At 39.2% G+C, this 9,421-nt stretch overlaps 1 long non-coding RNA gene across 2 annotated transcripts in view; it reads left to right on the top strand.

Annotated features, from left to right (window-relative positions):
- The first annotated feature begins 729 nt into the window (after positions 1–729).
- The window catches only part of LOC122180351, a 112,964-nt gene continuing 104,272 nt past the window's right edge, over positions 730–9,421 (top strand). The window contains exon 1 of one of the 2 annotated variants that reach the window (XR_006179021.1): positions 730–806. This is a non-coding gene — a long non-coding RNA (uncharacterized LOC122180351). The remainder of the gene's footprint in view (positions 807–9,421) is intronic. The other variant, XR_006179020.1, reaches the window with a different exon arrangement.

The raw sequence follows: 9,421 nt of genomic DNA, 5'->3' as shown, positions 1-9,421 counted from the left end.
AGCAATTTTTCCTGCCTAACCACAACTCAGCAGACATACGTTCTCATACCAGAAAGGATTTTTGTTTTATGACCCTGTTTGTAACCCTAGGAAGCATGATATGCTTCAAGGAGAAAGAACCTGTGGTAAAGCATTAATTTCATGCTTCCTCTATAGAAAAAATTGGGTCTGCATATGCAGGTACTCACACACACACATTATTGAAAATAGGAACATAGGCTTTGAGCTGAAATGCATATAGCATCAAAACTTTGTCTGCTATAGAACTGCCTCGTGTATTTGATACTTTTCTACAGGGCTCCTTGTGGAGCACGGCAAGAAGCTCTGCAGGTTCTAAAAACAACATTAGTTGCAGTTTGTAGTAGGCCCAAGTCTTTTTTCTTCTACATTTCCATAGAAAGGCAGTAAAGCAGGAGACATTTCAAAAACAAGGACATTAGACCTACCTTGACAGATGAGCTGCTCCGTTGGCCTTCACCTGGTGCTTCTGCAGGCAGACCCCTCCGAATGCTGGCCCGCTGCTCCCGCCCGGAAGCGGCCGCTCCCCGATGGAGCTCGCGCATCACGCAGCTGTTAGCACCTCGCAATTACCTCTCTGTAACTCTGCTACTGAGAAGAGCAGCAGCTGCTGCTGTTTTTGTAACCACGCCTCAATTTGGGCTCGTTAACCTCCCGCAGACAATGCAGTTATTTAGGTGGATCCATGGTCAGAGCTCTTGAAAGCTAGGCTTTGGAGCTCAGTTGTATGTGGGCCTTGCGTAGGGGAGTGAAACTGAAGAGAAACTACTGCAGAATTCTCTCAGAAGGTATGGAGCAAAATATTAGGGAAGTTTTGGTTGTGTCCTTTGTGTAGTGTAGGGGTTTAGTTCCTTAGTAAGCTCTTTTGTTAGGCGTGCTGTCTGATCTGAAGCCTGCTAGACATGTGGTCAGTTTTTGGTCGGGTAACTGTCTTCCTCAAGTTCCTACAGCAGACGAGACTGAAGTGAGTGGATGTTGTAGTGTTTGTACTTCGTTTCTATTGAGACGTAAATTGACTTTTAAAACCTGAAAGTACTTTTGTCATGCAGGCTGGTGCTGTTACGCAGCTCTGCGGTGTGCGCCATTTTATGTAATGCAGAAATCTCTCATCTTGGATTCAAAAATGAGTGTGGTATACTCAGTCGAAAGCAGGATGGACTTTGGCTAACAAATTAACAGCAGATAAGGTACCCTGTTTTCTTATGTCGGCAGGTGAGATATAGATGAGGCATACCAAGTAAATGAGAGAAATTTGGAAATAAAAACATCCAGATTTTTCTTAATGCTCACTATTGCTACACTTTACTATTAAAGAAGATAAGCTGTGAGTATGCTAACACAAATTTAGGATGGGTTAGGGTGAATACACAGGTTTGCAGCAAACTTGTTTGAAATACAATTTGAGTGTTCTTTCTTGCTCAAGATATTTAGGTTGGATGAGAGACCTTCTGGAGATCATTCAGACTATCCTCTGTTCAAAGCAGGGCTTTCATATTGGTTTTAATCAAATAACATTCAAATACTTGTTTTAAGTTGTAGTGACAAACAGTAGTATCTCACTGACTACAGTTTTACCTGTTTCGATAACTTAATGCTCTCGCTTTTCTGAACATTTTATTTGGAGTTTTTTTTTTGACCAATGACAATTGTAACGTGAACACTGAGGAAGTCGATATTTTAATTTTTTTGATTACAGGTTCAGTATTAACTCAATTGTGGAATAAAATGTAAGTTGTGAACTTGTTCTAGAATCAGAATTACACTGAATGCTCCTTACGTTTAGTTATGCTTATTTCACTTGTTTTATTTTTCCATAATGTGAGATTTTAGATTTTTATATATATGTGAAGAAAATAGGCATGCATATTCTTTATCTAAGTATTTTGCTATATTCCTGAAAGGAGCCTATTTCCCAGTTAGCTAAGATGCAGTCTAAATAATAGAAAGCATTCTACTCTTAGCAGAGAAATGGATATTTTAAGAGAAACTTAAGATATTAAAATTGAGCTCACATATATGTAAAGATCCCAGATTTGGGCTTGATTTGCCTAAGAGTAAAAACATCAGAAAGATTAAAGAAAAGCTGTGGATAACAGCATCTTTCCTGCCTGTCTTCAATTTGCAATGTTTTGGTAAAATGTCTTCTTTTAGGAAAGAGTTTTGGTTATCGTACTGTTTCTTATTTTCTTGGTCACAGTTAATGGAGCTAAAACATATCTAGTTACTGTGAAAAAGTAAATTAAATGGCTTAGAAAAGTTGGGTTTCTCTAATTTTTTCAGTGTGTGGTGACTCTCACTGAGGTGGTATTTGCTTTTCTATATGCACACCAGGACATGTCACGTGTTCTTGCAAAAGCTTTCAATTTCAAAGTAGCTATCAACCAGAGAAGTCACTTACCTGTACAACTTCTGTGTAAACAAGAAATATCCTGAAACCTGAAGTTGAGTGTAGATGGCTGCTAATAATTGAGGGTTGAAAGTGGAAAGCTTTAGAGTAACTGTGTCTGGTGACATTGTCACAATACTTCCTCTTTAATGTGCATTCCCTAATGAAGTTTTCTTGCAAAAATGCTTATCGCTGGAAGATGAGTTGTGTCATATTTCTGTCCAGGTCATGTCAGAAGACTTTGTGCTGATCTATGTGGGCCCATTCCAAAAGAATGAGAGTCAGCATGGCAATGACTCACTGAATTTACTATAGACACAAGATACTGGTGTGAAGTTGCACTCATTTTGGCTGAGATAGAGCTTATTTTCTGCGTAGCTTACTAGTACAAGTCTGTTAGTTGTTTGGTACGCTGAGTAATTGCCAGGGCTGTGGAGTGTTTTATGTTGAGGATCAAGCAAGTGTGACACAATTATTTTGTTATGACTTTGTGTTAGAAATAGAATAGTTCAGATGTGAAGAATCAGGTGTTAGCCTAGTAATTGCGTCACTGGCTTGCAGCAAGTACCAAAGATGCACAGTGTCTGTGGACTGAGCTGCTTTTGAGTATCTGTGAAATACCTAAATGAGGCATAGTTCTAGGGAAAAAAAAAGGCTGAATATGAAAGTGCTAGTTAAGTATGCTCTCCATGTACATTTATGCGTAAGATAGTATGGAAATACTTTTTATGTCATGAAACTGATTCTTTCTACTGTGTGGAAGAGGGATGTGGAGTGAGATAGTGAGGCTGTCACCTAGTAACTGTCATCATTTGCAGCCTGACTTATCACCAAATTAAGGCTTTAAAAAGATCTTTCTGTTGGATTCATGTGAAAGTGAGACTGTGATTTATTTGATCTTACTGCATGCTCACCAAACCTTGAAGGTGAGCAATAGTAGGAAAGTTGTATCAACTGCAGCAGCAGGTGCTAAACCTTGCTTAGAAGTCTAATTCACACATAAACCACTTATTTATAGCTTTTGATTTATTTATATGTGGCCCTCTTATAACATACCAGCAACAGCCAGGGTTTGTTAGGTTGCTTTGCTTTGTTATGCTCCAGTTCTTACAGAGCATAAAGATAGTTTGCATAGAAGTCTGCAATTTAGTATGACCCATGACTGTTGTTTTATTTTGTTACAAGATATTTTTATTAGTATTAATATTAGTAATATTAGTAAATAAATGAAGGGTAAAAACAGGCAGAGAACAAACTTCCCTTCCTCCACCTTATATTTAATTGCAGTGACATGGGAAGACTTCAAGTGAAATTTTCCTTTTGAATGGCACTGAAATTCTCTGGATTTAGAATACCTCTGAAAGAATGGCAAAGTCACTGTCTGAACAACATACATGGTGAAATTCCAATGAACCCTATTTCTTACTTCAGTGTTCATGTGTCCCAGAAATTTTCTTCTGTTATCTTAAAAGATGCTGGCTTTTTTTAATAATTAGCCCAAGTTTCCAGAACCTTCACTTTTATGGCTGAAAAACAAACCATGCAGCTATTTACCTAGATAAGAGAGTAGAGTTGTGCTTCTCTGCAATGTCCCTTAATGTCCAAACAGCAGAGTTGTTTGGCTGCAGTGATCACATAAGTGCCTAATACACATTCAGGTGTAACACAGCTTTGTGTCCAGCTACATGTTTAGGTTTGCTTTTGTACAGTAGATATTCAGCTGGAGAAATTATTAGTCTTCTCTAACCTCTAGTTTTGTTGTGTAAAACTTTCTCAGAAAGAGAAGATCGTAGTAAAAGTGTTCCTGGAACATGGCCTACTGCCTTCAAGTGAATTTGGAAGATAAAAAGACATGTAAATCAGAATCAGGGTGCAGAAGGAAGGCTTAAGCATCCCACTTGAGAAAATATCATGCCTTTAAGCCCAGCCTCTCCCAGATGTTCACTCATAATTCCTGATGAGGTTCTCTTTAGACCTGATGTAAGGATGGTTTCTACCTTCAGATATAGTGAGTTTTTGCTTGCAATCTCTTGCTTCTTCCAGTTGTAGGGCTTGTGAGAGCAAGCCAGGGATTAATCCAGGTTAATGATCCAAGGGTGCATTTAATTTTGATGTTATCTTTCACAATGTCTGTATTTTAGTATCTTTTCTCCCAACAGGAGTAGGTTTACAGGGTTGTGGAATATTTTATTGAGGAAATCGTGCATGTCTTTTGGCTTGTTTTCTATTTTGGTATAGTGTTCAATCTGTTTTATAAGCCTTATAGAAAAGGTCAGCAGCAAAAAAAAAAAAAAAGGAATGTAAATGTGCACGAGTGCTGCTGAGACTTGAAAAATTTGTCCTATGTGCCATAGTGCTGCTTTTCTGAACCAAATTCAGTCAGAGGAGAATGAGAGAAAGAAGAATTGCTTAGGTAATCATAAGCATTCTTTATGCTTCCTCTATGCTACTGAATAGCTATGCATAAGACTGCTTTACTTCTGGTGTTTGGAAATAATAGTATTGCCACAAAAATCAAAATCCTGAGTGTCTGTGCTTATTCATAGCATCTCCTGAGAAGCACTATGTGCCTGCATGATGCTGTCAACACAGTCCTTGCTTCCCCTTTTATTTCCAAGCAGAATTCAAGTAGTGCAGGGGAGAGGGATTTGTTTTACCTTAGAGGCAACTCCATTTGAATGCTAGTTGGGAGTTTTTGAGAAAACAACTTATCTTCCTGCTGGAAATGTAGTAGTGTCCTGAAGAACCTGAGTAAGCAATGTGTCAGTGCCTACACTTTGGGTGCAGGACAAAAAACCTTTTTTTCTGATATCTTTCTCCTAAGTTAAATTCCAGCAGATGTCTGATTTTTTCAGTTCTGTATCCTTTTATCAAAATTGCTTTGATCAAGTGTAACCTTACCTTTAAATCTGCTGCTCCCCTTCTGTGTTCAGATTTTCCCATCTCCCTCTTCAGTAGTCCCTCCCTGAATCAGATGCTGTTTTGAAGGTCATTGGGCTAGAAGCATTCTTTTTTTTTTTTCTTTGGGTTATTGGGATTATGAATAAAGGCAGACCTTCTTCTGTAAGTGGGAGTTACAGCTTGTCCTAAGAGGTAATTGTATAGAAATGTTACCATTTACATGAAGGTTTTTAACCCTGCAGAATACAAAGCATTTCACCTTCTTTAAAATGTTATGTTTTGTTCATAAAGCTGAAGGGCTCCTTCAGCTTAAAGTAGCAATCCTGAAGAATTCACCATTGCCCAACCAATAAGCTCAGTATCCAGACCTGGTGCAACTGTCCATTCTACTGAGTCAATGAGTCAGCCCACCTAAACTGTCTTCCACAGAGATTTGGAGAAGAGCTAAACCAATGCCATGATGGTAACGTGTAGTTTTCCTTGCTGGTATCTTCACCCCATTGAATGGGCTCAGAACTATCTTGTTACAGATTTGGAGGCTTACCACAGGGATGTTAAGAAGTTCGTTCTTCTTCAGATGTGTGTTTCACAGGAAGAATAAGAGGAAAAATTGTCACTGTTTGAGGTTGAGAGTTGAAAGACTTCACTCAGCAGTAGGAGCTCAAGGCTTACGAAGATGTGTATGCTTCATTTCTTTGCCCTGAATCCATTTCTAAACAAATGGGAGTACATACTTTATATTATCAAAAGGAACCTACAGCTTAATTTTTGGAAGCTCCATTGCCTTAAAGACTGGAATGAATAATATATTTAAGTTCACTCTGGACTTTACTTGAGACATCTTTGATCACCTTGTAAGAAATATCTCCTAAACTTTTTGTGCTGCCTAGTATCAGAAAGTAGTAACTGGAAGTATTAAAGTTTTGGAAAGCATAGCGTAAGTATTGTTAAAAGAAATTGAAGAAAGGTGCTACGTGAGAGTTAACAGCATGAGTAGTAAGGCATAGACAACAACACCAGAGTGATTGCTGCTTGGTGCAATGGAAAATACATAGAGCTATATATATCTTGTGCCCCAGATGTGGATGGGGTGGAGATAGGATGGCCAGTCAGAGGTAAACGTTTTATAAAGTCAGCATTTCATGCAGTGCTACATCATTTTTTTCCTGACATTTACCTAGTTAGTTTTAAGTCACAGAATCACAAAATTGCAGGGGTTGGAAGGGACCTCCAGAGATCATCGAGTCCAACCCCCCTGCCAAAGCAGGTTCCCTACAGCAGGTCGCACAGGTCGGCATCCAGGCAGGTCTTGAACATCTCCAGAGAAGGAGACTCCACCACCTCCCTGGGCAGCCTGTTCCAGTGCTCCGTCACCCTCACTGTAAAGAAGTTCTTGCACACATTTGTGCAGAACTTCCTATGCTGCAATTTCCAGCTGTTTCCCCTTGTCCTGTCTCCACTCACCACTGAAAAGAGTCCGGCCTCGCCATTCTGCCCCCCACACCTTAGATATTTATAGACCTGGATCAGGTCCCCTCTCAGTCTTCTTTTTTCGAGGCTGAACAGACCCAGTTCACTCAGCCTTTCCTCATGAGATGCTCCAGGCCCCTCACAAGTCATTAGTTCCAGTGTGCACTCTACATGGTTTTCAGCAGAGGTGCTTTACCTTGTTGGGGGTGAGAATTTCTCCAGCAGATAACTGTAAATGAATCAGAAATAGAAAACTGTAGTAAAAAAAAAAAAAAATGTACGTAACATCATATGGGAGAATGTGACAGTAAAAGAATCTTGATTTTTTCTTTCAAAAAAATGTTTTTGTAGAAAAATATATCTGGGATGCCAAGTACTATTGAATAATAACTTTGCAACTTACTGGAGCTGCTTCCCATTTCTATTATAGTTCCCTGCTGTTCACATGTACATATCCCAATGTGTCTGTTTGCCCATTCCTGTGCAACAGCACTGGTGATGAATTGAAATGATAGAAATTCTTGCTTTGTGAGCTTGCAAAATGCCAGTCTACATTCAGTGACAAGCAGGAAACATCTACCAGCCCTGCAAGGATAATGATTTACTGTGTTTTCATCCTATTTATGTTAATTGACAGTTGTGCAGTGTTTTTGTTGCGGTGGTTTTTCTTGTAGACAAGAGGCTTGTTAAGCAGATGGAGCACTGGGCATTAGAAACACGCATGTTAAATGACCTTTTATTGTACAACTAGTTCACGTCAGAAAAATATGAGGCCTCTGACAGAATTCTAGGCAAATACATAGTTCTTCAGTTGTGATGATCACTAATGTTCTCCCAGACACCTTTTTACTGTAACGCTTGTTCTCTAACAGTGTTTTCTTTTAGGACTCCTTTGGAACAGATCATGCAAATCATCTTAGTTTTGCTTTTTTCATTATATTTGTACTCCATTCACAGCTTTCCCCTCCTCAAAATAACAAAAGCTTAAACAATTGTACCATCTTTGTTTTTCTGCATTGGTCCCCACCTAATGGCTTTTAAAGTTGTTTAACAAGTCTCATAATATCAGAACTCAATTTACGTTGTACCAGGATTTGAGGGGGATAAAAATGGTTTCTCTAGCTACAGTCTGGTGTCCCCACTTACAGAATGACTTTGCCATGTGAAGTCCAATATTTGCTGTGCAAGGATCAGTAACTAAACCTCAGAACAGTCTTATATAAAAGCAGATTGCAGTAGGTAGCTGCTTATGGAACACAGTGGAAAACAAAGTTTTGCTTTTAACTACAGCTTTAAGAGGACTGTTTGGCTACCATCACTGTGGATGTTTGAGCACTGAACATTTACCAGTCTACCTGAGACTCTTAATGAGTAAAAAAAAAAAAAAAAAAGCTATTAGCTGACTGAGGCCAAGCCTAGGATGTATTTACTCACAAGTTCAGAATGTTGTTGTGCTTATGCTTGAGCCTTGTAGAGGTAAATCATAGATTTAAATTTTAGTCTGTGCCAATTCCTTTGCTGTTGTAGTTTTCCCCTCATATAGCAAATGTCTTTAAAGGTACTACTGGTTTGTATTGTATACAGAGGATAATAGTGGGCATATATAGCCAGGAAGGCTAAGGCAGGGCCTAGCTGAAACCACCAGGAAGAAGCAGATCCTGGAAGCCTGTGGTTTGCATCTGTTCCTGAATCTTTGCAGTCAGAAATCACTGAATATGTGACACTTCAGAATTCACACCTCCCTCCTTATCCTTTTTAAACCTCCCATTCCATCTCCCAGTTTTCCAGTAAGTCAGTAATCAGAGGTTCCCTTGGGGTTTTCAACTTGTGCTCATTTTCTGACAGGTACAATATTTTAATGCTGTGGAGCATTGTGAGATGGGCTTTTCTCAGTCACTCTCATTTGAATTCTCTTTCAGATATTAATTAGTGATTTCAGTAGGGATTAGGATGTAGATCTCCCTGGTGAGTTCTTTGTGCTGTAGACTTTGGGAGTCGATGGCTGATTAAACATGCTGTACAGTACAGAAAGTTCCTCAGAGACCTCCTCAACAATTTTGAAAGTGATAGCAGCCATGTCATTCATTTGGAATTTAAGAACTTTGAATTCAAATCCCACCATGTTGAGAAAGGATCTGAAATATGGACTGCCAGCTTTCTGTCTGCTGGGAAATATGTAGCAAGGTAAAAGCTGCCTTCACTTTTGCAGTGTTTTGTGTATCCCACGTTTTAGGAGTGTTTAAAACTATTATATTGGATGGGGTTTGGTCCTCTGTCTGGGAGAAATCCTGGCGCATGTGTTGCAGTGACAGTCACAGCGTTGCTTGGAAATTTAAGAGCAGTATGTAAGCACTTCTGGTCTTGCTTGGTAGGAGATACTCGTAGTGCCTCAGGAGTACCACTGGCACAAATAGAGTTGTTGCTTCTAAATCTCAGCATGAATGATTTCCTTCATGTCATAAAAAGGGACTCGGTGGCAGAGGAAGGAATTACCTCAATAGTCTTTAGAGCACATAAATTGTCCATCTCTCTTGTTTATTGTGAGCATTTTCTTTGTACCACCATGAATATTTTTCCTCCTATACTGCTACAATTGTTAGTTGGAAAGAAGCAGTTTCTTTGCCAGCTGAATGCTTCTTCACCTGT

Source organism: Lagopus leucura, unplaced genomic scaffold (assembly GCF_019238085.1).
Source record: "Lagopus leucura isolate 7727_CA_CO unplaced genomic scaffold, USGS_WTPT01 Super-Scaffold_100004, whole genome shotgun sequence".
NCBI lineage: Eukaryota > Metazoa > Chordata > Aves > Galliformes > Phasianidae > Lagopus > Lagopus leucura.
Note: the sequence above shows the minus strand (reverse complement) of the source record. Positions and strands in the feature narration are given on the sequence as shown.